General features: G+C 39.6%; 1 protein-coding gene across 3 annotated transcripts in view; it reads right to left on the reverse strand.

Moving 5' to 3' along the window:
• Positions 1–20,869, reverse strand: part of CHRFAM7A (CHRNA7 (exons 5-10) and FAM7A (exons A-E) fusion) — a 46,446-nt gene that overhangs the window by 23,090 nt on the left and 2,487 nt on the right. The window contains exon 2 of one of the 3 annotated variants that reach the window (XM_087745084.1): positions 12,141–12,213. The exons of the other annotated variants lie outside the window; for them this stretch is intronic. The gene's annotated coding sequence lies outside the window, so the exon portion shown is untranslated. The remainder of the gene's footprint in view (positions 1–12,140; positions 12,214–20,869) is intronic. 3 annotated transcript variants of the gene reach the window in all.

A 20,869-nucleotide genomic window follows, 5' to 3' on the forward strand; every position in this document is an offset into this window, starting at 1 on the left:
GAGGAGCAGCATCTGTAAATGTATGCCAGTGTTACTAGGTCATGTATAATCACAACTAAATGTACAACATACAGACAAAGAAAAAGATTTTAGGTAAAGATCGGTATCGTGCATGAATAAAGTCTGCCCTCAAATGCACATTCCTACCTTCCTTTAAAATGAAAAGTAAAATAAAAAATATAAAGAAGCACAGACCACAGCTAGTGATTCAGCACTTTTCCTCTCTATTTTCTGCTTCATCACCTCCATGAACCTTACTTTTTTAAAAGTATCATCTCAAGTGAACAACTCATTTAAATGGCATCCTGGGGAAACAGGTCTCTAACCCTTCGGTTTCAGGAATACATTATTAAGCTGCATTGAATTAGCATGCTGACGGAATTGCTGATGATGTCAGCCAGTCAAAGCAGTAATTTGCAATAGTAGCTGTTATTCTCTAGCCATGCAAACATTAATTTCATGCCTCTCTCAACAACCTGCTTATAGTGTTAGAGCACATCAAAACTAGTTTGCATGGGATCTTTAATTCATGAATGAAGAAACAAGCCTTAAGAGATCATTCATAGCACCATGAACTAAAGTCTATAGACAAGTGTTGCAAATTAAGGACATGTAAAACTTATATATGTTTCTGCTCATCATAGCCATTTTTAGGTCAGATGTAAATACCACCAATGATAACTTATCATTAAAAGTTTGATAGCATTTTCTCAAAGCTCTGTGTGCTGTCCCAGATGAACATGACAAGTTCCTATAACACCATGTCCCGTCTACTGCACCTGAGCAAAGCTGAGAGCACCACTGTCGTGTGGTTTCTCTGCAGGGCAGACAGTCGTTACATTGCTTTGCACAGGCGTAACTGGCTACTCAAAGGTGCAGAACAATTCAGAATCCGTTATGTTGTGGGAAGCTTGTTTCAGGACTATTGGCTGAATGGCATGTACTCCTGCATCGTTAAACTCTGAGTTAAACTCACATTTTATTCCCAGTGTGATCTCCTTCTACACATGAATGGCCCCAGCCTTAGAATAGTGATGTTTCAAAAATTCCCTTTTCAGTAGAAGGAAAAGATTGTACTAAAGCTGGAGTGCTACTGATGCTTAAGGTAATGATATGCTGTGGGGATTTATTTTGAAGCCCTGAGCCCGCAGCATGGTCAGATGAACTACTTTATGAGTACCAGAAAGGAGCTCTACTATGAACCAGCACACATCACAGAACCAGGCTAGAGAGCCATCACTGAGCAAACTAGCAGAGCTGAGGGGGACAGTAGACTTTTAATCCAGCTGTGCTGCTGCCAGAATGATTCAGCTGCCTGCCACACTGCCAGGCATCTGGGCACATGGCAGAGCCATTGCAGGTTTGCCTGCAGAGACACTGCAGACGTATTCTGAAAGCCAAGAGTTATTCTGAAGCGTGATCTTTCACTCAAACCTAGCTCAAAGAGGGTCTCCTGAGAGTATTAACTCAGAAGTAACTTGTACAGTGAAGACAAGCCCTAAATGAAGATGGCCCATGCTGTTTTCCTGGTGTTTCTGTTATTTTAAGCATTTAGAGCCTGTAAGAGTATATTTGAACAAAATAACTCCCACTTGGATCAGTATATTTAAGGTTCCATCAGTGTTTGAATCATAAATCCCATCATTGCTCCTCAGCTTTAAAACTTTGCTGCATGCTGAGACTTGGTTTATAGTGGGTTGTTTTTATAGTGTTTGTTGGAGCAAATGGCTTCCAATGTTTTAGTCATTATTGGATTGACTCACCCATCACTAGAGGAAAGATTCTGATTTTAGAGGGTTTGTCCCTCTCTGTGGTCCCAAGTGAAGCTGGTAAAAGGTGGGGCAGGAGACATCCTGCAGGGTTTGTCCTGGCTAGGAGAGGTTTTTTGACACTGTTTTAAAAGCTTTACAGTGAACTGCATTAATACTGTTTTTCATCAGAGTTGTGCAGTACTTCCCCATAAAATGATGGGTGGGCTTGAAATGCTGCATAGTACTTCAGCGGGTTTTGTCACTTTGCAGTATTTTGTAAACACTTACTTACAGAAAAAGCGTTGAACACAAAAGCAAGGCAGCTTCTATTACAAACTCCTACTATAAAGGAGCAAAGAAAAAGGACTTCACAATATATTCTGAGATGCTGGGACAATCAGTCGGAGAACGAGACCAGAAACTATATTATGTTGTTCGGATTGGTGTGTTTTTTTCCCGTACCAGATACTTCAGGGTACTCGCTGTTCAGATTGTACTGGCCAAGCAGCGCAGCTAATGAAGAGTTAGGTTTCGTTTGCGCAGTGGGAGGGGGGTGGGAGGCTACTTTGGTCTACTTGATTCATAACTGTAGTCATGATCTGTGAGGGCAGATGGCCGATTGCTACTGAACTGCTTATCATATTATTTTATGGCAGTGTAGTTAATGAAGGGAAAGTAGCTGACATCAGGAAGATTTGAATGATCCTTCATTCATTTTTGAAGGCAGAGGTGACAATTTCTGGAATTTTTTGAAGGGAATTGCGCTGTCTCCATTTTCTCAGTTCCCGTCTCCGGTTTTGTCTGTCTTTTCAATTTAAACAGTCTATCAGACTGATCACGTTTGGAAACACAGTATCAGATTCTTACATTATCCTTCCCTTACCCTGTGTTCAACAGAATATAGAAAAGAAGAGGTGGAAATTTGACAATGCTTTATGAAGGGCATTAGCCTGGACATTACAAACTTTGTAAGGAACATTATCTGCTGACTTTCAAAGGGATGTCAGCACATCTAGTATCCACACTAGAAAAGCTATGCAGCAAAAAGCAAGGGGAAAAAAGAAAAGAAGCCTACATGCCTGTAGACCAGCATGCAGACTGTGACCTGCAGCACCTAGCAAGAAACACATACTTTCCAGAAGACTTGCATAAAGTGATGACCTGACTAAAATCTATTAGCTGTAATTCTTGCACTTCAAATCCAGAGTCTTTATTTTTACATGGTTGAATCTCACCTAAATTACAGAAAAAGTAATGCCTCTTTGAACTGAGCTTTAATTACTATGAACCTTAATAAAAGAGCTTGTAGAAACATTTTAAGACATCCCTTGTTATAGCAATAATGCTAGGTTCCTGATTGGCGCCTCGTAGCAGGACTGAAGTTAATAATTGTAGTCTGAAGTTAAAAATGGGCTGGCAGCCAGTGAGAGACATGTAAGGCACTCCCTTTTGTTTGCCTGAATGTCATCCTACTGAAACCAGCAGGTTAATCAGTTCATTAGCTCTTATCTCATTGTCTCAGCACTTGCTCATTAAATATTCTCAACATCTTCTGATCCACAATGTCAAATTACTAGTACAGTACTATTTACAGGATTAGTACTGAGAGAACGGGCTGGAGGGTGAGTTAGGCACTCATAAAATGGCCAGTTGACAAAAGATTGATGCTATGGCCATACTTTAGGCAGCCATAGTGACAAGATGAATCTGAGCTCCTCAAAACTTATGGAGAGTAGTGAAGGGGCTGGACTTCTCCATTCCTGCCCATCATGCTGGTGCACACCAGCACCCTGTGTGGCCAGCCTCCAGGAGAGGCCAGAGCAGCATTCAATCCAGCTTCACCCACGTGGAGCCCATCTGAAAACACCACAGTGACCTCGCATTCTTTATAACACTAAGTCAACATGGGGAACTATTGCAATTATCCTCCCCTCATGTGCCAAGGTTAATGCTAAACTTTTGTATTAAAGGTGGCTTAAGGCTTCTTAGTGTTGCAGGCAAAATTGAATTTTGCTATCTCACGGGTGAGGATAAAAATCAGTTACTTAAAAAAGCCAGCCTGATGCTTCTCCAAGGACATTGAAATGAAAACTACAGCTGCTTGCCAAGGACTACCTCTAGTCATCCATAGGTGGGGGCTGTAGCTGCAGCCAGTCTTGATCTTGAAGAATGTAGTAGAGGGTGCAGAGTCAGGCTGCCCTGTAATGGGTGCACATTCATTACCTCTGAAGCCTAAGGCATCACCTACACTGCACCTGCCAAAAGGCGAGATTAATTAAAATGCAAATTTGGAATGAATTAAGGAATGTTTGGGGTTTTTGCATAGGAATAAAAAGCTACATGAAGAGTTGGCAATGTGAAACAGGTTTTTTAGGCAACATAAAGATGAAGAAAAAGGCATTGTACAGGATTTGTGAGATTAAAAAGATTTGAACTCCTGATGCCTCTTCCCCACCTGACTTCCCTTTCACCACAAATAGAATAGGTTAGTGCAATTAACCTTCGCTTTCCCAGTAGTCAGCAATATATCTTTTTATCATAGTAAAATGTTTTTGACTCAGCTTACAGCACGTATTTCCAATTATGCAGAAAATGCTGTATAAACAGGCATTACCAATGCACAAATAATATTAATAATATTCCATGATCCAGCATGTGGGGCTTAACACTAGGAATAGGCCACAGAATATTTCTGATTTCTTGAAAATAGATGCAAAAAGTGCAAAATGATTCAATAAAAAGGCAAAAGTGGAAAACACAAATTTTCACTGTTTCATTGCCTTTTTCGTGAGACCACTTCAAACTTAAACACACATTTATATTTGGTGTTTTGACTTTTGCCATATCAGTGAGATTTTTACATAAAAACAGAGCTCTGACATCTATGACTTAATCTTGTAGTGGTGCAGCCTACTGCTGGGAAGCAACACTCCTTCAAAATTACAGCAACTGTTGCAAAGTGTTCAAACAGAGTTTAAGATGATGTGTTTTACTTCACAGCCCAGTCAGCATGGTGTGCCAATTCTGCATGACTTGGCCTTGGGCTTGTGCTTGCGCTTGCCTTGGGCCAGCTCCCTTGACGTCAGCTGCTAATTTGCCCTGATTCTGTTGGTGCTAAAAACCTCCTGAAAGTTGGTCTTCATTATTTTATACTCAGCCACTCCATGCTGCTAGTGACCTTAGTGAGAGTTGAAGGCATTTAGGACATCACACTTTCTTCTCTTCCACATTCCACTTCAAAGCCAAATTCAGCCCAGAGGCACCTTCACTGCTAGGATGATATCTGACTCTGGGACTTTCTCACCTTCCAACTCAGACTCTCTCTGGCTCTTTCAGACCTTTAGGGATAAGGCATTGCAGCTGTGCCCAGGATTTAGCTAAATATGTCCTGTAGCATTAAAGTGAGTTTCGCAGTTCAATCTCTGAAATCCAGCCTGAAAATGTCTTCCTTACTTTGTGTGCTTCTTGATCTTTGGTTTAATTTCTTCTAGCTTTTTTTTAATCAAAGAATTAAAATCTTAAGGCAAACCGAAATGTGAGTATTTAATTAAAGTGAAATTTGAAAAGAAAACTATTGAGCTCTTAGGTTTATTAGGTTTGTGATGGATGGCATATGAATTCCTCTTCATACTCTCTACATGCTGAAGGTCTTTGTGAAATAGAGAACTGCTCTGTAGAATTGCTCCTGACTGGGGAAAGTGGAGTTTTGTTGCTGGAGATAACACAGAGTGGCACAGATTGCTGCCACTATCCGTTTTTATTTTTTAAGGCGGCTGACATAGGACTGTAAATTCAAAGAGGAGCAAGGCAATAAATGACTATTCTGGGACTAACTGAAATACTTAGAGTTATATGGGAAACAGAGTTTCCCTGTAGGCAGACCCCCTCCTCACTCCCCCCCCCCCCGGCCCCCGCTTTCCTTTGTGATACAGTGAGTAAACTTTATTGAAGTCCCCTGAATCTCTAGCCAGGAGCAATGCAGGGCAAATCTTAGGCATATTCCCAACACAACCTGCTGTCCTAAGCACTTTCCATAATCTTGAAGGACAGAGTGGCAGTCCCAGTCCCAGATGCAGTGACAGTTCCTCTGTTTCCTATTTGACTTAAAAAATCAGCCTCTTCACATCATGTGAACGGTGCAGCAGAGCTGAACAAGAATCTACGCTAGAACGTACAGCTGAAAAAGAGAATGCAACTGAAAAGTATTTGTGAAAGAGTTGAATCATCTACGCAGAGTGTTCGGGCTAATGACTGTTGTATATATTGGCTCCATTCTATAAACAAATTTATAAATATTGGTAGGAGAGGGCCACTGTTAATCCAGTGAAGTTTCCTCCATGAGACAGGTGGGATTAAGGTCCAACTCTGCACTCTCATTCTATTTATTTATTGTTCTTGTTTTGTTTTAGAACCATGACCTACATTCAGTGATTCCTCTGTCTGGCCATATTTACTAGAACTCTTTCTTGTACAAATTAAGGAGTGGGACACACTTAGTAGAAATAATGCTGGATAAACCAAACATTCCAGCTCAAACCACCTCTCTTTAGCAGATAGTGCTCTGTGAGACCCAAGACCTCATCTTGCTATTACTTCAATTCTGTGGAGCTTCTCACCTTCCAAGTATGACCTGGCTTCATAAATGTTTACTTAATCAGTGTAAAGTTCAAGATATGGAAGATTTATTTCAAAGCAATATCTACTTATGTCATCTTCCTTTGAAATGCATACATCCAGTCTGGCCTACATATATACGTGTAATGCCATTTTCTTTATTACCTGTGCTGTGGCATACAACAGTGCCAGCAGTACTTAAAGCTAGCCAGCTATGCTGTACTGGGTCTAACTTATGGGTATTGCATAAGTATCATCTTATGGCATATAATACTTAGTATTTGTAGAGCATGTTCCTGTCTTGACAGTTTGTAAGCGTGTCCCTTCCATCAGGAACACGCAAAATTGTTCAGAATTGTTTTGGGTTTTTTTATTGAATTATTATAAATGTGATTAAATGAGTAGAAAATCAACAAATGCTTTTTAAAAAATGACTTTGTAAATCTTCCTTCTAACCTACAAGCACATTATTTTCAGCAAATTAAACACAAGGAAAATGGTGCCTAGCTACAAATAACAATGCAATAGTGCCAAATGAATACTTTACAGTACTGCTACGAAACTATTACATAGCATTACAGATTTTAGCACTGCTATAAATATCCTTAGCAGTGCAGTCTTTGCACACAGTTATACAGCTCAATGTGTAGCAGCTTAGACTGCCACATCTGCTGACATTAGTTCCAGATGTTTGCATGTAGTAACAAGGACAAACAGAAGAGACAGGCTGAGGAACAGAGCAGAAAAAATGCAGAGTGTTACCACAAATGGAAACAAGCATCTGCTGTTGGGTGCAGAGGGGTCCTGGGATAGGGTATGCAGAGGCACAAGCTTTAGCCATGGTGAAGCCCATTATGGCGAGCTCCTGGTTTCACGTAGCAGAAACTGCACTAAGATGGTCTGCAAGTCCCTGGACAACACTGGTGAGAAACAGCATCCAGCAGCTGGGAGGAAGGGGGTGGGAGAGGAGGAAAGGAAATTTCCTGGTGTAAGCGGTGGAAAGATGCCCTGAGCACTAGACTAGCTACTGTTCTGGTCAGTGTTTAACACTTGAGCTAGCACATACAAGGTTTTCTATGAGCTTACCCACAGTTACAATTCAGACTTAGTGACTGTAGAGCTTGACCTATGTGTAAGTCTAAAAAAAATGGGGATTTTCAGGTATGTGTTCTGTATGGGTATTGAAGCCTGGAGTTCACCTGTCCCATGCACTGTTCAGGTGCACAAGAAGGAGAGAAACAAGAGTAAGGAAGTAAACCTGAATACAACAGACAAGTATGCTTCTGCTTATAGGCAGTTCTGTGAAAGTTTTAACGGTTTCTAGAGTTAAAATGCTACAATGTTACTAAAGCATTCTGTACTACTGGGATAGGAGTAGATGCTCATTTTTGGCCATTTGAATATCTTAATTTTTTCTTTAAAATAAAGATTAGAAAAATGTCATTTGAATTTTACCTGCATTAAGGTTGAGTTTGGAGACCAAGATGAGGAGTCTGATTGCTTTGCTTAACAATTCAGGTGAAATCGGGGTGGGGTGGGGGGGTGGGGTGTGTGTTTGTTTGGTTTTTTTTTTAATTGTGCCATGTGTGCTCTATTTTGCAAGTCTGAAAAACTCCAGTGGTTTCTCCACACCAACTAATCTTACGTGCTTCTGCAAGAAGCATTTATTCTCTCCCCAACTACTTTATCTTGCTTTAAAGAAAGGCAGATTTTGCTCAAAACATACACAAGTCTTCCCAGATGGATGCAACTCTTACGCAGCAGAAAAGCTGCTGGAGAAAGACCACAGAAGAGCCATCTTAAGTCTGGGCAGAGCATCTGTGCGAGGAACCTCCTTAAAATGTGGGAATGTGTTTCTGTTCCATATATACTCTGACAAGGTCTGACAGTTGTGCTTACTATTGACTGTAATAGGGCTTTGTCCTGGCACTGGGCTTGAGATGTATTTTCACTGAGTTTCACAGAAAAGAAGCAGACATTATAAATATGTGTAAGAGCCTCATGATGTACCATTTCTGTTACCATGGGGACATAATCGTAATAGCAAGTTTTTTTCTTTTTTTTCAGTACATCGTTGTTAACAAGAGATTGTATTTAGATTCGAACACATTCATCTTTGCAAAGACAAGCAGGGATTGGGCGTACGGAATGAGCAGAGTATAGCATAGCTAATAACATACTTCAGCACATCTTGTGTTAAAAAAATATTCTTCTGAAAAGCAAGAGGAGGAGGTTGCATTTTCTCAAGTTATCTTATGAATTCCCATGATTCACTCTAAGTTTCACTCAGTTCAATTATTAAATATAGCATAGAACTTAAAGTTACATTTATTGCAAGCATGCAAAGTAATAACTGTGTTCTGTTGCTTTATTTACAAATAATTCTTGATTCCACTGTATTCCACAGCAGACTCCCATTGAGAGGACTGAACCCTGAATTAGTGTTAAATACTGGCTCTAGGTGCTGATTATCATTGCCAGTCTGACACAGACAGGCATCCCAGCTCTGAACACATGCTGGGATCTGGGAACTACCAACCATTCCATAGGCTAAGAGGGAATAATAGAGCCCCCATAGCCCCACTCCTTAGATAGCATTAAAACCAGAGGGAGTCAAAGCTCTTGAACTTGATTTATTTGCCTAGAGGTTAGCTGCAAAACACAGAAGTTGAAAGGTCAGGCTGTTACACCCAGATGTACCAGTAATGCCAGGACAGCATTATATTGAAGGATTTGCCTCTATTTTTAGTCTTGCTAATCAACTTTAATTTGACTTTTTACTAAGCCTTTCTCCTCAAAATGTTCATAAGTCATACGGAAATGCTGTTACAGCATGTATATTTAGCAAACTGAAGTGGAAGGAAAGCGAGTGATTTCTTCAAGGAGAGAAAAGAAAGTTATGGAAGAACAAGAAGCTGAACACAAAGCTGTCTCTTCCTCTCCCTTCGTGTGATCAGAGCACACAGCTCCAGCACCAGCCTGCTGCTGGCATTCTTCTATCCTATTTTTGTGAATAATAGCAACAGAAATTTCCACACCTGACCAGAGCATGTTGCCCATGTTTTAGCATCAGTTCACATGCTGAAACTGCAGAACCTTTGAGGAACACGAGAGCGAAAGAGATAGCGGCATCTGACTAGGACACACCCATAAGGAATAGCTCTGTCCACTACCAATGGACATAGTTAAAGCCAGCTTCAGAGGACCAGGTAGCAAAGTGCCATTACTCATCCCAGACAGTCTCCCTAACTATACTATCTTATCTCCATCTTTCCAAGCGTAGGCAAATTAAGCAAGAAGGAGTAGCTCCAAAATTCCTGTGATATGTAACATAATCCATTATCCTTGATGTCTTGGGGTCTCTGTTCAATCTAGGATACAGCACAGACATCACCATGGCAATTAAAAAATTCCCTGGAGAAGGATATAGTACAAAATACATTGCTTATCCTGCTGAACGTCTCTGCAGCTCTTGACACAGAAGTATTACAAAGGCACCTTAATAACTCAGGAAGACAGGATGAATCAGCATTACAGAAATTCTCATTATTCCTTACCCTACATCCTCTGAGGGACAGGTTTGAGAGTCCTCTTTTACAGGGTCTTCATTTTCAACTTTCCCTAAAAATCCATATGGTCCCCACTTCTCTTTAATGCCTGTAAAGAATCACTGACAAAGGTACTGAGAAACCGTGAGCTTGGCTGAGAGGAATATAGTGATGAAAATCAACTGTGTGTCTCTTTCTTCACAAATGCAACAAGCGTCATGACTGAAATGTCAGAACACCTACACAGTCCTTCAGGCTGTTGTTTTCTGCAACACAAAAGAGCAAACTCTCTCCTATGCAAAGAGCATTTCTGTCTGGTGGGGTCAGAGATGGAGTGAGCACTCCAAAATCCATAAAAATGCTTACTTGAATTTCTTGAGCTTAGTGGGGGGTTCAGTCAAACTTACCAATGCTCATTATTTTTTCTGTCTTCATTCTTGCATTTAGTAGCATTGGTGGTAGTGGGTAAAAGGCCTGCTTCTTCCCTCTCAAATACTTAACCGACACAACTGTGTAGTTCCTGAGTATAATTATGGGGATGCCAACCACAGAAATATGTTAATACTCACGGCTGAACGCAGAAAACAAGCCAATAAAAGTCCAAAGTAGTAGTGCTGTATAATTAAACATGTGCGTGGGTCCACCAACTCTGCACATGGTTATCAATCATCTTCCCTTCAGGCTACTCCACCATGAGGATCGTGTAAGCAATATGGAGACGTGATTATAGGCCATGCAAATATGGCTTCACATCACTACCAGAGGATTTTGGAGAGATGAACTGGATAAATATCATATTCTTATGGTGCTGCCAATGAGCAGTAACACGGCTTCATGCCATGTTCTTAGCACTTCCCAGTTAGCTGTTGTTGAAGCCAGTGTTAACAGCCTTTCCTTCTTACAAATCAAATTCTAGTTTCAGATAACAGGCATGAACATGCAAGCATAAATGAAGGTTAAATCCAAATATAAGTTTACTTCAGGCTTCTTCTGGTTATTCTTGGGAAATAATTCTTTTAATTTTGAATAAATTAAAAACTCAAAATAAATTACTTAACACATTAAAAATAAATTATTTAAGTAATTAAAATTGTAAGTGAATTTTAAAAGATTTCTTTTTCTATTGAAGCGCTTGTACATATATGCTCCCTGCTGCCAACCCATTGTGAGATCATCTTCCTTTTTTTTTTTGCCTTTTTTGTCACTCGTAGATATATTTAGATTGGGAACAGTTGGATTGTTTAGTAGTCTATTCAGGCGAACGTGGTGAGGAGTTCAGGAGAAACCGAAGAATTCACATCTGTATCATCTAAATTTGAAGTAATTAACATTTGAATGTTTCTATGTTAATATGCTGTTCATAGATAGAAAAGTGTTTGCTTGCACTCCATTGACAATACTTTGTTCAACTGCTGTCAGCACTATTAGATTTGTAAATTACTGAAAACTTTTTATAGTGTTCTAAGAGAAAAGCAGGCACTGTATCTGCACAGGTCTGAGAATACGGCCTTAAAATGAAACAGAACGGAAACAGAACACCGCCTAGTCAATTGTTCAGGAGCCATAGCCTATCAGGACTACCATTTAAAAATGTTAAACCATGACTGGTAATCTAATCTAGTCCCCAAGCGCCTCTGGTAAGACAGGTGCTTGCAAGGATGGTGTTAGAGGTTAGGTGCGTTGCTTTAGCAGCACTTCCTGCCTTCCCTGGCCGTCATCCCTGAAATTGCTGCAGCACCTTTCCTGCCAACTTGTGGACCCACACAGATCACGTTACAGGAGTGGGGCAGAGGCCATGATGGTTAGGTGTGGGTTGCGTTCCCCCAAATAATTCATCCAGCCCACAGGATCTTCCCACAGCACTTCCAGTAGCCTTTCCAGAAAAGAAATGGGTCCAGCAGGGGCAACCGCCTGCATTTGAACTCCTTCCTCAGTGTGCGTTGACACTGCACTCAGAGGCAAATCAAATCCAGGAAGAACCAAGTGAACTCCCATCTTCACGTGCACAGTAAAACAGGCTTTCCCAAGAAGCACCAGGTTTATAGAGCATGTAATTACTCTGTGTGTGCACAAAAACCACAGCAGACAAGCAGAGAGACTAGACTGCACAGAGTGTATCGGCTCATGCCACGGCTGGGACTGAACCTGCAGGTCTTCCAGGAGCCTGGCAGCAGGGAAGTAATTTAACAGGCAAAGAAGGTTTAACAATGCTGATCTAATACTTTACTTGTACTTTATGGAGCCAGATCCTCAGCCAATGCAGATCAGTGTAGCTGTGCTATCCGAGGACAGGAACATTGCTAAAGAAAGATATGGGGGTTTCAAACATTTCATACAAATTTCCACAGACTGTAACAAGCTGATCCATACTGGTCAAAACAAAGGATATGAATGTGGGTATTAAGTAGTGACATGATGTATTGTCTAGTACTTGAACATGACAGAAATATTGTCATTTTAACTGTATATAGTCTTTTTAAAAAGAGGAACAATTCTGAATATTACAGGGAGTATATTCATTTCAGTCCCCAAACTTCTGTGAATTAAAAGCTCTGTATAAGAACAAGTATTACTTAGCCAGACCTGACTTCCAGAAATTATGTCTTGTGCTGTAATTTTGTTTTATTAGCTGATACTAAGGACTAGTAATAATTACTAGATGATGTGACTTTGCAAATTCTGTTGGTCTAGTAAGAGAATTTATTTTCTAGGACCTTAATCATACTCTTCACAGTAAGGATGCAAACCTTCTTCATCACAAGTGGCACACCTGTAGATGTCTACTCACTTTTTTAAGTTAATACGGCATCCATACCAATGTAGTTAGAAAACAAAGAAATTAAGTACTGAGCTTGTATGATTCGTGCTGATTATTTATATCACAACGTATGAGAAAAATGTTAGAGAAACTGCTTTGCTTTACTCATATTAAAAAACAAACAAACAGAAAAACCCCAACTGATTTGTATTACAATTCCAAAGACCTCTCCTGTGGAACCAGAAAGCAGAACAGAAGTTCTGATGTTCACATACAATGAACATCTCTAATGTCCTCCAGTTAACTATTATCAGGAGGTTTTTTATAGCCTTTAGTCAGTCCCTTTTTCCTTCCTGCAAACTGCCTAAATTAGTTTAAATTCATTGCCTCACATTCCGTCCTACAGAACAGAGACTGTGTTTAAAATATCTTTCCAGATCTAACACTGTTTGAGAAGACTAGGTAAAAGAAAGATGCTGAAGGAAAAAATAGTCAAAAAAGCCAGAAGATATTTAGAAGCACAGGAAAAATGGACAAATATCACAGAAATAATGTTGCAGTTTCTCTTAGTATATCAGTATCTCACCACAGTAGGGTAGGGAGAGTGGTGTCTGCTTATTTAAATAGATCAATTATCACAATATTTTAGACTGTTATTTGAAAAGATCTGTTCTTCATATTTCATGGGGAAGCAGAATACTCTGTTTTCTGTTATAATCCAGTAACTTTCATAGGTATTAAACTAACTAAAAATATCGGAAAGCACATCCCAGCACTGTTCCAATTTTCTGAACTCTCAGGAATAAATCATGGTAGAATGGAAATGGCTGCAAGATGAAAGTGAAAATAGTTTCTCCCTTTAGCATGGAGGGAATAAAGATCAAGCAGCAAAGGGAGAGGAAAATAAAGCTTGGAGAGACTTTTTCTAATGTACACAAATGAATGCTAAAAATTAAAAGAATAATGCAGATTTGATGAGCTTCTGCCACAACCATTGTTTGCAAAGAGGCTGCTGAGGCTTGATAAACAGCTTAGGAACTTCTTTAGCACCGTTTCTCAACGAGCCTCTTGATTTGGTGGTTTTATTCATCTTTCCAGATGTAAATTTCTTTTTTCTTTTTTTTTTTTTTTTGCGGGGGAGATGTTTGTTTTATAGTCTGTTTCTTTACAGAAGCCGTTCTGCTTCTTTGAACGACAGCATAATTTTCTTTTTAAAATTTCAAGATATTTCACGTTACTGTCTTGCTCGGTGGGTCCAGGGTACTTGATTGCAAATACTGAGTTGCAGAGTCATATGCAGAGGCTTTGCTAAGCACTGTATGTAAGTCACTCAAGTCAACTGTATCACACTGTGTAAAATTAAACAACGACGAAAGCCCTTGAATATATAAATCTAAGTCATCCAAGTAACCAAGGGCAATGTAGGATGAGCAAACTTTGACTGAGTTCAGATAAACATAAAAAAGTTTGCATGCTTTCATTTTTCCTTTGGTCTGTACAAGTGAGTTGCACAGCCTAAAGGAACAGGATTTCTCTTGAGATTCTGCTGCTGCTCACTACATACAAACAACTATTCAGCACTTTTCTTTCCCCTAACTAGAAATTAAAAAAAGAAACAGGAGAAACTGGAAAATAAGTGAAAACTGTTGTGTAGTCAATGATTTAATTAGCTAGTAAATGTCTGGAGGAACCATGAAAGGTTTCTGACTAAATGGTGTTACGCAACATAAGTAAGAACTTGAATATTCAGGTAGATAAATAACTAAATTCATCTTCTTAAATAATTTATTAAATGTTGATTCTTCTGCTAGTAAAACAAAAATATTATGATCAGAGTTGACCAAAATGGACACATTCATACCCACCAAAATGTTTGTCACCATAAGTCTTGCTGCAGAAGTCACCAGCTAAGATAGTATTGATCCAGCATTTTCCCAAGTTTAGCAGCTTGGCTCAGATAGAGATGGAACTAGCTTGGTTTTTTGCTAAATACGCGACAGATTTTAAGTGAAGAACCACCACGGGTAGAGGTTTGTGAGCAGTTTAAGCTAATCTAAATCCAAACTAACCATAGGTCATCTAGAAAAATGACTACTCAAAAAATTGATACAGCTAACTGCTGAGTCCCAGAGGCACTGGCACAAGCCAGCAGGGTGGGTAGGAACATGAGGCCAGAAGTTAGTGAGATCATCCCTTTCAGCAGCAGAGTGCTGACATCAGCTTAGGATGCTCACAAAATGGTGCCCCTAGTTCCACACAGAAAGTTGGTATAAACTGTAGATTCAAACCAGAAAGCCCCAGGACACAGTAATGTTTTCAACAGTTGCGGAGTAAAATTGCTGAAATTCCTTAGAAAAATCTAAGAAGACATATTAATGAAAACTAATATCAGAAAGCCATTGGTCTGATCCCAATGCAATAATTCTTCTAGTCTTAACTTTAGCATTTTTATGCTAAAGTTTTATTTAACACTGTCTTGTACGCGTCAACAGTTAGGATATAAATGATTCTGATGTTAAAAGAATCTAGTCTATCACAACATAATTAGTTTGTAAATGTTTTGGAACAAAGATGCTCTTTTCAGCTGTGTTTGCATATCATGTTGCACAGGGAGAGTCTGGACTGTGACTACAATTATAGTTGAATGAATGATAAAAATAATACAAATCTCTGCCCTCATACAGAGGCAGTACTGATCTGTCTTTGGTTCCAGTTAAGAAAGCACTTAGGCATCAAATTAAACTCATTCAATCCAACCAAAGCCTCCAGCAGATGGATTATTTCCAGTGCATCCAAATATTTATTAAAATATAGTGCTCAAAATTTCACATAATCTAGGCTTTGAAAAAAACATGCATCAAATTGGGTCAAACCAGTCCTTTTACTCTACTTTTACAAGACAATGTTAAATTCTAGTTTTGCCCTCAGTATTCTCTAATCCCCCCCCCAACTTATGTCATCTGCAAATTTAATAAAAATATTACTTATTCTATCTTCCAGGTGAAATAAAATCAAAACACTGACTCAGTATAGGTTCCTGGGGAATCTCACCATTTTGACAGTGAACCATTGACAACTACTCTAAGATTTTCTAACCAGTTCTGCCATGTGGGTTTACAAAGGCCTTATTCTCTAGTGTTCTGCTAAGAATGTTATTCAAAGAGGCTTTATTAAAATAAAAATATGTACCTTGCTGCAAATAGTCAAGAAATCTGGCATACTTCACCAAAAGAATCTTTGTGCCCTGTACCCAATTTTTTTGAAGAAGGAAAGGTGCCTCAAGTTTCTAGAAGTGGTTTTTAGTGTTGTTCCCAAGTTGGAACATGGGAAGTTCTGCTTAGATGTTAGGAAAACAAGTCTACCATGATGATAGTTGAGTGCTGAAACGGGTTGTCCAGGGAGGTTGTGGAATCTCTCTCCGTGGAAGTGTTCAGTACTTGACTGGACGCAATCCTGAGTAACGTGATCTATTAGACATATTTAGAGCAGGAGGGTGGACTAGATGACCTCTGGAAGCCCCTTCCAAACTAAAATAATACTGTAGGATTCTTCTACTCATTTAGATAGCAGTAAAAATTGAGTTTGAACTATCACTGTGTATCTCAATGTATTCCAGTTCTTCACATCTGTGTCTCTAAGCAGTAATTTGCAGTGTAAATGCATGATCATTTTGCATTAATTTCTAAGGTTTCATCTTCTGACTTTTGGGGATGGAATTCCCTCAGATATATTTCTCTTGTGTTAATTTACAGTAGATACAAATATGTCTACTGTAAAAATGTCAGGCTAGGCACAAAATTAATACCTTCGTGATCACTGTATTTGTTTTTCTATGCCATTCACTATTCTGCAGGAGACGTAGCAGAGTAGAGAACAGCACTGCTGCTGTGTCTATTCCTAGTGTTTGCTCTAAACCAATAGGTAGCAGCTGAATGTTCTCCTCTGATGTTATTATTGGGGTGGATGTTATAAGAGAAAATAAGAATGTTAGAAGGTGCTTGCCTCTACATAGTGTTTAAAAAAGTGGTGGCTGTCATTTTATCCAGTGTGGAAATTATATAATATCAGCATATTTCAAGAATCTGTTTCTCAAAAACGCACATGCTGGAAGTTTTTCCTAAGCATAGGTTAGGTTCATACTCCATGCCAACACTGAAATACTAGACAGGCAGAGGCCAAAGACCAACTTTTTGTGCAGGTAGTGGGTTTTCCATGAGGTGAGATGTAGAGAAAAATAAGTAGCTTCTCTATGTCATGTTCCTTATTTTTTTGACATTGTACTGAAGCTATGACCTTGACCATCTGTGATCATCCATTAACGCCTCTTCCTCTCCTGCCACTAAGGTATGCAGATACCCTTAGTATTTGTCTGCTAAGATTTTCCTTCTGTGCTTATTCTTAAATTTTGTTTAGTTTTCTTAAGTCAGATATTTCCAAACATCTTCTGATTCAGATCCAGAGAGATGTTTGTTATCAGCCTATTCGTTCAATATACATTGCTTTCCTGCAAGGAGTTTTGCAACAAGATTTCAGCAAATCAGAGAGAAAGTAGGTTATTTTTCATTTCTTTCATCAAATTGCTTGGCATTTCTCATTTCAAGAAAATGGAAACAATTATAAAAAGCAAAAGAAACCTCTTATTCCATCTTCTGATATTATAGTAACTCAAATGTCCTTGAAGGGCACTTCTGGCCAGTTGGCTGTCTCCACTTTGTTTTCACTTCAGGATGATTAACTGCAAGATTGTCTGCAAACGTTTAAGAGCAGTGATTTTTCAATTAAGGAATATAGGAATAAAGGAAACTGAAAGATACCTCGGATCTCTCTCTTGAAAGTTCTTATTAACTTGACACTGAAGCTTTTTTTAAATCCACTCTTTTCAAACCTCTTTCTTTCCATTTCGCCCCCCATCCTCTTCCACCTAAATTCCACCTCTCTTCCAAACTCTTCTGCTGTCTGTCATGTCTACCATGCATTCCCACTTCTCCTCTAAGCACTCCTGCAGTTTCCTAGCTCTACTCTTCACTCACGTTTCCCCAAATTGCATTTTTCTCATGCTGCCAGTGTTGTCCCTCCCCGTTTGGCAACACTTTGTATCATTTACTATGCCAGCTTGCATTCTCGTTAGACAGTTCATTAACTCTATTTTCTAGTGGACTAAACTAAGTTGGGGCAATCAGCACTTACAGGTCCCTCATTATGTAGTCCTGATACTAGCATGCATATTAATATGCAATACCAATAAAAAGAAAAACATATCTGCAAGCATAGGATAGAAATAATTGCTAGTTTTAGAAGGAAAGGGTTAAACTAAAAATGTAAGGTAGGAAACATGCACTGTATTTGGAAAAGATTTCATATACTGTCTCCCCTTTCCTATCAGCAAAGTCAGAGTGGAATGGAAGAGACTTCAAGTAAGGAATAGCAGCAGCCAGGATCCAGCCTGGCTCAATCTGTTCTGGCAGGGATTTGACAGATCTGCTCTGGATAGGTGTAACTCCCAGTACAGCTTCTAGCAGCTGAGAAGCCATTAAAGTGAATATATAAACTACAGGAAAGTATGATGGTGACATGTTTTGTTTCTAGCTTGTTAAACCAGTAATTGTTATTGCAAGTAGCTGTCATTCCCACCAGCATTTGCTTCTTGTTGACAATGAAGAAAACTCATTTGTTTTATAGTGTGAAGCTTAATTTACTCCATGGTTGGTTTCTTTCTTTGCCTGTCAAGCCCAGATCTCTGAGAAAGAAGTCAGTTTTATAGCAAGCAGAATAAGCTGTAACTAAACTACCAGTACAAAAACTATGGCTTCTTACTGATTATGTAGGGATTTTTTTGAAAAGCACGTAGGATCAAAAACTCCCTTTTGAACCATATTAGCCAAGACTGCCAGTCATTGACTGTACCCAGACAGGCTAGTGATCTGTGGATATTTGCCCTTCAGTTGGTATGGTTTTTAATTAAACTTGACAACTCCAGAAGAAATTAACTCTGTGAAGTTGACTGCCTGCTGGCCTGTAGCCATTTGTGTCTCCACCAGCCAACTGTTCATACAGTAGTCAAGGACATGGTTATAGCCACGTCAGGAGTGCGAGGAAGAGCCCCACTATCAACTCATAGAAATGCAAAAGAAACCTTTATAGTATAGATGCAATTTAAGTAGGAAAAAAGTCTCGCAGGCATTCAGCTTATTCTATCCAGGAAACATTTTTGATGATGTAAAGAAGGCTTCTGAAAGCTGCGTCATCATTAGGAGGGTTTGGCCATACAACAGACCTTTCCCAGGGTGGTTAATACTTAAAACCACGTTAGCTTAACATATTCAAGCCAATATACAGAATGACACCAGAAGTGCAATTTCTGAAGCCAGGGAAAAAATTGGTCTGTTCACAGCCCTGTTTTATTTTGCATCAAAGTGCTTTTTCGAGTTCTCCTGTTCTGAAATAATTCTGAAACGAATTGTATGTAGTGTAGTGCTAACAACAACAAAACCAAACGAACCACAAAAACCCCACAGCATCAGGGTTTTTGTCCTGGTTATCAAAATAAACTAAGCACTAGAGAAATGTTTCCTGAACACAGTTGTACAAAAAGAGTTGCACAAAAATCCTTTGAAGGGAACTCTGCTGTCCTGTACCAAAGCAAAAGATCCTCCAGTAGCTGTGTGAAGGCACATGCTGCAGCAGTAGGTCATTTCCCAAAAGGGAGCTACAGAAGAAGGCCTTGTAAACTTAAGTCCATGGTTGGGAAGGGGTTTTATTGAAGCCTGGTTTAAGATTCAGTTGAAGCACCATGTACTGTGCTGAGTTCTGCAGAGATACATTAAAATGTGAAGTTTTGTTGAGGTGCTCAGTTTGAACAGGCCTTGAACAGACTGGCTAAGCTTTCCTGAACGTATTGGCCTATTACTACCGAAGATAAAAATCTAACTAAAACCAGTGATACACAGAATGTATAGCTACAACTGAAAGCTCTAGCCAGTAGGAGCTGCTGCAGAAGCCACTAAGGGGCCTGATGCACTGGAAAGAGGAGCTAGAACAAAGCTCCGTCACACAGACAATATGGGGCCAAGAGAGAACTAAGTGGTATTTCTGCCCTGTCCTCCACATTCCCTGCCGTACATGGCAGGAGACCCGTGAAGGTTTGAGCCAGCAAGAATAGCTGCAGCAGTAGCCCAGATGGGGACCTTCAGGCATTCAGACCTTTGAAGCAGTCTGTCCATGCTGCCCTTCGTTCTCTTCACTTCAGCTTTCTTCTCTTGCTTTCCTCTGACCTGCCCTGTCCTCATGACTCCTGCTGCCCTTCGAATGCCTCTTTCTTTGTGTTACCTCGACACATTCTAAAGGAATCCAATTAGAAGATGAATGCTGAAATTAATATATCCCTTATTAACACAGTATCATTTATTCCTTTTGTGTTGTTGCTTGCTTTTATGCTTTTTCTGTTGTCTCTGATTGTCCAAAGGCATTCTTGCTTACTTGTCTATTTAGACTGACTCTTTGTGATAGGAGTCACCTACTACTTCTGTCTGCAGAGTGTTCAGCGTGAGGAGATCCCCTTTTTTCAAAATCTCTATGCCCACCCGTAATAAACATCATTAATAACAAAAGCACACCCACATACAGTTAGCGGGATGTTAGTGTCATCTGTTACATCAGCCCACTGGTACAGGCTTTTGTCTCACATCAAAGTTTTGGTAGATGCCAAAGTTTTGGTAGACCGCCATGCCTGGCTGTCCTCTCCTAGCTCTCAGGTTCCCGTGCAGTACAGCCACAGTCTGCATGAAGTTCAATCTGCCAACAGCTTTTGAAATTATTGCACTCTACATAACACATATTCTTCCCTTGCCATCATTCAAAGAATATATGACTCCATATAGCTTCTGTTCTGCTCGCTGGTATCAGATAGATTAAAACTCAACTGCTGTAGACAAGGATAGAACTGACATATTTTGCCTGTTGGCTTTAGTGGCACTGACACTGAAACAGCTCACTGACTACAACTGCCTACTCTCACTATAGCAAATAGTAAATATCACACCGGAAATACGCATCCTAGTTTTCACCTTAGGTCTAATAAATCTAAAACTTGCAAAAAATGTGCATAGAAACTATGAGTATTTAAACCTGCAGAGTTCTCTCTGTGTGTGCTGACCTTTAGATACTAAACGAACAGTGTCTGGATTTTGGCAATTGGCAGC

This window comes from Nipponia nippon, unplaced genomic scaffold (assembly GCF_047370975.1).
Source record: "Nipponia nippon isolate SJK-2023a ecotype South Korea unplaced genomic scaffold, ASM4737097v1 scaffold_9, whole genome shotgun sequence".
NCBI lineage: Eukaryota > Metazoa > Chordata > Aves > Pelecaniformes > Threskiornithidae > Nipponia > Nipponia nippon.